The following is a 7,851-nucleotide window of genomic DNA, read 5'->3' as shown; positions in this document are numbered from 1 at the left end:
TTAACAACCCCTATCCTAGATATTTCATGAAGCTGTCCATGTCCCATCCCTTATGTGAGTGTATTCCTGGGCTCTATCCTAGTCTCTCCTCTCAGTCTATCCTCTCTCTCTCTCTCTCTCTCTCTCTCTCTCTCTCTCTCTCTCTCTCTCTCTTCCTCTCCCTCTCCCTCTCCCTCTCCCTCTCCCTCCTCCTCCCTCCTTTCTTTCTCTTTCTTGATTTTATCAGCTCCTATATGTTCTACTGTTATCTCTTCACAATTCTCTCAGATCTATCTATCCAGACCTAATCTCTTCTGAATTCCAGTCTGATTGGTATGAGTGCCTCTGAGCTCAGAGTACCACCCTAGACTATGGGAAGAGATGGTTTTCTCCTACAACAAATGTTTTTGCTTTTCCACTACATGGGACCAGAAGAACCAAAGTGCTATCCCACTGGTTCAGTGCCATAGTCTGTTCCATCCACCATTTTCTTTCTGGTGGAGGCAGAAAGCCAGCTGCTGTCAGAGGGCATTCTCAGCATTGGAATCAGGAGACATCATGAAGTCCCACTTCTCCCCCAACTTCTTATTTCACAAAGAAGAAACTAAGGCCTAGAGAAGCAAAGTGATTTGCCCAAGGCCACACAGGGGACAATTAGCAGAGCTGGGATGGGAACACTAGTCCAATGGCTTTAGCTTCTTCCACCACAATGATAGTACTGATAGCTAGTGTTTATATAGCACTAAAAGGTTTACAAAATGCTTTACAAATATTTCATTCTCACAACAACCCTGAGAGGTAGGTGCTATTATCACCCCCATTTTACTGAAGCAGGGGGTGGTTAAGTGATTTACCCATAGGTCACCCACCTGGGAAGCATCTGAGGCTAGGTTTGAACTCAAGTCTTCCTGGTTCCGGGTTCAGCACCCTGCCCACTGAACCACCTATCTGCCTCCTAAGCTTTCTACAAGACCCAGAATGCTCACTCAGAGGGCAAACCCACTTTACATAACTCCTTGATCATTTTAGTTGCCCTTCCCAGGCCCTTCTTCAGCTCCCTGTGCCTTTCCCATGGTCTGAATTGTTTAAGTTCAGTGAAGCAGGATTCAGTAGCTAGTCCAGGAATGGGATGCAACCTACCAGCACTGAGCCTACAGCAACAACGAAGTAGATCTTTACAGGGCATGTAATTAGAAAATCTATTAAAGCACTTATCAGTTACAAATTTGGCAACATGCATGCTGGGAATATATTCTCACTCTGAGACTAAGGCAGCTAGGTGACATGGTAGATAAAACCCTGGAGTCAGGAGGACCTGAATTCAAATCAGCCTCAGAAACTTATTAGCTGTGTGACCCTGGGCAAGTCACTTAACCTTGATTGCCTCAAAAAAAAAAAAAGACAAAGTAAAACCAGTTGACCCAGCAACCATATTTGACATATTTGTTGAACTGAAGGTTTACTGAATTTCATTTAACTTTTACAACAACCTTGTAAGGTGGGTAGTGCCAGGATTATCTTCATTTCACACATATGGAAGACTCAGGTCTTACACTCACTTTAAGTCACTTAATGAGTGATGGAACTGAGATTAAAATCTAGGTCATTTGAACTCCAAGGGATTCAACGTTCTTTCCAGTGCCCTAAAACAAGAGAATTTAGGTAGATTCTGAGGTTTGTTTTTATCAAGATTGGTCAATAAACAAACGAAATGCAAGGGTGGTGACTGACGGGAAGCATCAGTTTTATTTAATTACAATTCATTTTTTTAATTAACAAAAATACTTTTTCTTTCCCAGCTTCATTGGAAAAAAAAAAGTCCTTATAACAGATATTCAGAGTCAAACAAAACAAATTTATAGGGACCTGTCCAAAAAGTATTTGTTTTATTCTCTACCCTGAGTCTGTAACCTCTCTGTCAGGAGGTAAGTAGCATGCTTCACCATAATTGTGGTTGGTCACTGTGTTGATCAGGATGGAACCACCAGTTTTTATTTTGTTTTGTTTAAATTAACTTTCAAAAAATGGACAAATGTCTTTTTTCTCTCCTTTCCATCTCCCATGCCCCCAAGGTCGGGGGGACGGAAGAAAACTCTTGTTACAGACATGGGAAATGGGGTTTTGTCTAAAACCCTAGACCACCAACCTAAGATCGCATGTAACAACATTGTACATTCATAGGTAATGGAGGTACAATGGCATCGAGTATATGGAGGTTGTCAGAAAGGTTGGTGTTTTTTAAATGGCCTGATTCAGAAACTCAGATTTTTTTTTTCTCATATTTGCATCAGAGGGTGAAGGACTCCTTTGTTCACATCAGGTAACACCATGCAGTAAGGAGGGAGGGCCCAAGGGTCACCTCCTTCCTTCACTGGCTCTCTACTTTCAGCCATATGGTCCTGAGAAACTAGCCTGAGCCTTTGGCCTTTTTGTTTTTACTTTTCTATTATGGGTACAGGAATTGGAGCATGAGTCATGGAGATCCAAGAGTCAGGATGTTGGAGAACTCCTAGCATTTACCTCTGAGGAGCTCAGGTCTGGGGCATAAGCCTAGCAGAAGCAGAACTTAGGGTGACTAACCTAAAGTAAAGAGCCCTTTGTAAAAACTAATCTAGTATTAAGTCATCAAACGGAACTGGGGTACTAGTGTCTGGGTCTCTATTTCACAATCCCTTCAGGACACTAGAGAAGACTGGGGTAAAATAGAACAGCCTAGTCTTTGGACAGTGAAGCAAGGGTAATCATGTTATATGTGAATAGTCAAGCGAAACAAATTCTTGCTTTAGGCATATCCAAGAAGTACATGTCTTATTCTGCACCCTGAAGTACTCTGGAATCGTGGTTAATCAATGTTATCTGAAAACATCATGCCACCAGGGGGTGCTGTAATACAAGGGAAAAATGAGCTTCAAATTCAGCAGCCTTCACTGTACTCTCTTAATTTGCAAGCGTTTTGCATATTCAAACTGAAGCCGTCTCAGCAGTTACAGGTACATTCGAACCCTTAGGATATTCCCACAACCTGCCAGATCTTGGGACAAGGATGGGCGAAGCTGGTGGGTGGTCTTCTTTCTGATGGAGAAACTTATTAATTAAGAAACTTAGTCATCCAAGCAAAGACACATGCCATAAACAGCTTCCTTACCGTCTGCTTGTTTCACCCAGTTATTTAGTTTGGGATTCAAAACAGTTCGTTGAGTTCAATTTTGTTTTTGTTCCTTTCAGCCCAGATGTGTCATGTTTGGTTTAAACCTTAAAACATTTACTTCTTGGGCATTTCAGCCTCGGGTTTCTCATTATTTAGAAAACTTTCTGATGATCGGTTCTAAATAATGAGAGTTCCTTCCATGATTTGTTAAACTGAAAAGGCACACAGCCGTGAACTTAATCCAGCTGACAAACTTCCATGGTTAACCAAACAGAAAGCATGAAAGGGAGGACTTTTGCTGGTATTGTTAAAGACCTATTGATAGTTATCTTCTCTCTAGAGCAGAGGGCAAATCCACTCCCCTTTCTGTGGTACTCTTGTCTGCAATCCAATACTTCATAGGCTGATGATTCCATTCATGTGAGTACTCCCTGTATTGGCACAGACTCCAGTTCATGGACAGTGTAGGAAATGGTCTTCAAGAGCTGCCACGAGTAGAAAGATTCACGACCCAGTGGCTAACCTGGTGATGAACAGATGACAGACATGCCGTTAGTCAACTGACTCAAACTTGAAGCCTTTCTAGGTTGTCAGGGCCTGCTGGAGCAATGGTGGAGGAATCAGCGGGCCTTCACCCACTCTTTTCAGAGGTAGCTAGGTAGCATACTGGATAGAGCACTGCACCTGGAGTCAAGAAGACCCGACTTTGATATGTGTTAGCTGTGTGACTCTGGATAAGTCACTTAACTTCTCGGCCTCAGTTTCTTTATCTGTAAAATGGGAATAATGGTATCAACCACAAAATACTGTGGTATGGATCAAATGAGATAGCCTGTGCAAGTACTTTGCAAACTGTAAAAGTGCTTGTCGTTCAGTTGTGCCTGTGGGGTTTTCTTGGTAAAGACAGTGGAGTGGTTTGCCATTTCCTTCTCCAGTGGGCTAAGGCAGACAGAGGTTAAGTGACTTGCCCAGTGTCACATAGCTAGTACAAGCCTGAGGCCAGATTTGGACTCAGGTCCTCCTGACTCCAGGCCTATCCATCTATCCACTGAGACAGTTAGCTGTCCCATAGGTAAGTACTAGCTATTCCCTTCCTTTCCCTCATTGGTTATTATAGCCTCCAAAGAGGATCCACCCAACATGCTAAAGGCCTTCCTGTTTTTGGTTTGTTTTTTTTTTGGAAGGGGGAAAGCAGGGCAGTTGGGGTTAAGTGACTTGCCCAAGGTCACACAACTAGTGTGTCAAGTGTCTGAGGCCAGATTTGAACTCAGGTCCTGCTGACTCCAGGGCTGGTGCTGTACTCACTGTACCACCTAGCTGCCCCGTTTGTTTTTTTAATGCATTTATAGATAATGCAGCACTCAGACCCTTTCCAAATGACCAAAATGGCTCCTTTTCTTGCCAAAAACATCTGATATCTGGATACACTTACCCTTCTGCGCTCTTATGACACTATTCTCTCTCTTCTGGTTCACCTCCTACATTTCTGACCATGCCTCATTCTCCCCCAAGCTACCATATTTTGTATAGATACGGAATTATTTTATATGAACTTTCTATTTCTCCCATTAGAACGTAAGTTCCTTCAGGGTAAGGACTGTTTATTTCCCTTTTGTCTTTGTATCACCAGGGCTTAGTGTGGGTGCGGATTGATTGATGCCATTTCTCCTATTTAAAGCATCGTTGATAATATCCTATGGCCTTCAGAATTGAGATAATTCATTTGAAATGAACTTATTAGCCAAAGAAAAACATTTTGTGGCTCATGAGGATTAATTATGATACTGGGCAAAACACCATACCATCCTAATGGCTTTTACATCAGCTGCAATTTTGATTCTTCTAAGATAGCAGTGTCCTATGATTATCAATCACATAGTATCAGTGTGGAATATTGGTATTAAAAGGGCAAGCTTTTGCTAAAAAGAGCGTCTTGGGAGCACTCACTCAAAGTGCTGCCTATTTTCACAAAATATACACAGATTTGAGTTTGAGGAAAACTACTGGTCTAAACATAGTGTGACATAAGGTTGGAAATAAAGGTTGGATCCAAGTTGTGGAGAACTACAAAGTTTGTATTTTATCTTATCGGAAAGAGAGAGCTATTTATGGTGTATGACAAAGGAAACGAAATACTTTTGGGGAATGGAGGGGGAAAGGACATGTGATTTTATCTATGCAGAGATCTCCCCATGTGTAAAGTCCCTCCACTAATATGGATTTTCGACTCATCTGCTTATAGTCTTAAGAATGTTGCTTGTCAATGAGTGGTTAGGTGACTTGACCAAAGTCACACAGCCAGTATGTGTCAGGGGCAAGACTTAAATCACTTTTTCTTGATACCACACTTGGTCCTTTATTTCTACTATACATTTGGTTCTCTGCTTTGGGAATCAATCCTATCAGTGAATCAATCAATAAGGTACTGGGGATATAAGTACAAAGGACAAAACAATCCCTACTCACAATGAGTTTACCTTCTACAAGGGAATATAGGAAAGATCATTTTGGCAACTGAGTGGAGTACTCATTGGAGAGTGAAGAGAATGGAAACAGGAAGACCAATTATAGTATCCTGGATAAAAAGTAACATTGTTCTAAATTAGGTTGTCAGCCATGTAAGTGAGGGGCTGTAGAGGTAGAATAAATAGAATTTGGAGACTAATTTGATACAGGTAATGGATCAACGATAAATCAAAGAATCAAAGTTGACTACAGCATCATGAATCTGTGTGACAGGGAGGGCGGTGATATTCTAAAACAACAGAAGTGTTTGGAAGGACGGATTTGATTCAGTCTTTACGTCATGGAAGGTACTGTGGCTACAAAAAGAAAACAATCCTTGCCCTCAGGGAGTTTACGCTCTTAGGGGGATGGGGTGGGGGATACTGGATGTACGCAGGTAAGCATAATGCAAAGGAAAATTGAGGAAGGAGAGAACCCTAACAACTAGAGGGATCAGAGGAGTTCCTGAGGAAGTGATATGCTGAGTCTCGAAGGAAGGTAAAGACTCTGAAAGAGTTTAGCAGCAAAGATGATCACTTCTGTTTTTTATATTAGTTGAAACATTTGCCAGCATGTTTTTCTAATTAAATGTTTTTTCTAATTTGAGTTAGACTTTTGCTTTCACTAGTTGATCTTGCTCACCACACAAAAGACAATTAATTTGACTCCCATGTAGACAACCAGGAATTTTGTCTGTTATGATGAAACTTTTTATCATGGGATTACAGAGACCAGTGAGTCCAAGCCTATTTTACAGATGAGAAAAGGTGGGCCAGGGAAATAAGTGACTTGCCTGAGGTCACGTGGACAGTAAGGGGTAGAGGGAAGATTTGAACCCGCAACCTCTGACTCCAGAGCAACACCTCCTACTGTAAAACACTCATGGCATTTCTGGGCCTTTTCTACTCTTTAAGAAAGTATTTTTTTTAAAAAAAGGAAGAAAGTATTTACAACATACAGGTGTGAGGCTTCCAAGTTGTTTACCAGCCATTGGCTTCCTTCATTTTTGGTCCTGAGCCATATTTTCCAACATATTCTTTGCCATATTCCGCACACCCACTTTCAATTCAACAAACATTTATTAAGCACCTAGATCCTATCCATGTTCAAAGTCTATTCTAAGCACTGGAGCTACAAAGACAGAACAATGGTGCCTCACCTCCTATGCAACCCGGACACAAGTAAACTAAGTACCCACCAAGTCACAGAAAGAGAAGAATCCTAGTGGTAGCTGGGGCAAGAGCTCACCTTGGAAGAGGCGCCTGAGCTATGCTTTGAAGTTGCTGGGGATCAACATAACGTGCTCAGTCTGGAGGGTCTTGTCAATGAAGTTCTTCACGTATTGTAGTAATTCATCAACCTTTGCAATAAGCATTGGTGCATAAACTGCGATCATTTTCATGGTGGTGTTTGCTGAATTTATTTGTAGCTAACAGTGCAATTATCCCATTAAATATTTTTGGTGCTTTCTGGGATAAAAACGAAACCTTCCAGTTTATTTACCTGGCTGAGAACCCGAGGTTACCTTCCACTTAGTTACTTTTTGTTCAATTTTATTTAGACTGTTAATGAGAACACTCTTCAGTTTCTCCAGTACTCACTGGCCAGAAATTGTACATTGAATAGAAATAACTTACCACTATGCAGAGGGTCTGAGAACTGCCACTCTTCTCTCATGTCATTGTAGAGGTGGAAAACATCCACATAGGATTGAGCGCTGTTTTATGTTTTTGTTTCTTGGGTTGTCAGGACTGAAAAATTCATCTCCTAGTGGCCAACCTTCTGGTGGTAAGCCTCTCCTTATTTAGCGAGGCAGGTCCTTGTAGAGCAGTGTGTGGCTGGGACCCCAACCTGGAGCCTTTCCAGCTTGGCAGACCCTGCCAGAGCTTTGGATTCCACTGGGATTCCAGGGTCAGGTCACTTCCACATCCTTAGAGTATGGCATTGAAGGAGGATGTTCACAGAACTTTATACAAAATAGCAGTTTATACATATGTAGCACTTTCACACAGTTCATCTGATTCTCACACCCTATGATTGAGGTAGTACAAATGGTATTAGTTTACAGATGAGGAAATGGGCTTTGAGAGGCTGTGACTTGGCCAAGGTGATGGGCACACCAGGACTCAAGAGGCCCACAAACCCAATGCTATCTGCTATTTCTACTACACACCTCCTGCTAGAACGGTTTTCTTATCGCCCTTTTCGCCTTTATGGTG

The sequence above is a fragment of the Trichosurus vulpecula genome, chromosome 4, assembly GCF_011100635.1.
Source record: "Trichosurus vulpecula isolate mTriVul1 chromosome 4, mTriVul1.pri, whole genome shotgun sequence".
NCBI classification, from domain to species: domain Eukaryota; kingdom Metazoa; phylum Chordata; class Mammalia; order Diprotodontia; family Phalangeridae; genus Trichosurus; species Trichosurus vulpecula.
Note: the sequence above shows the minus strand (reverse complement) of the source record.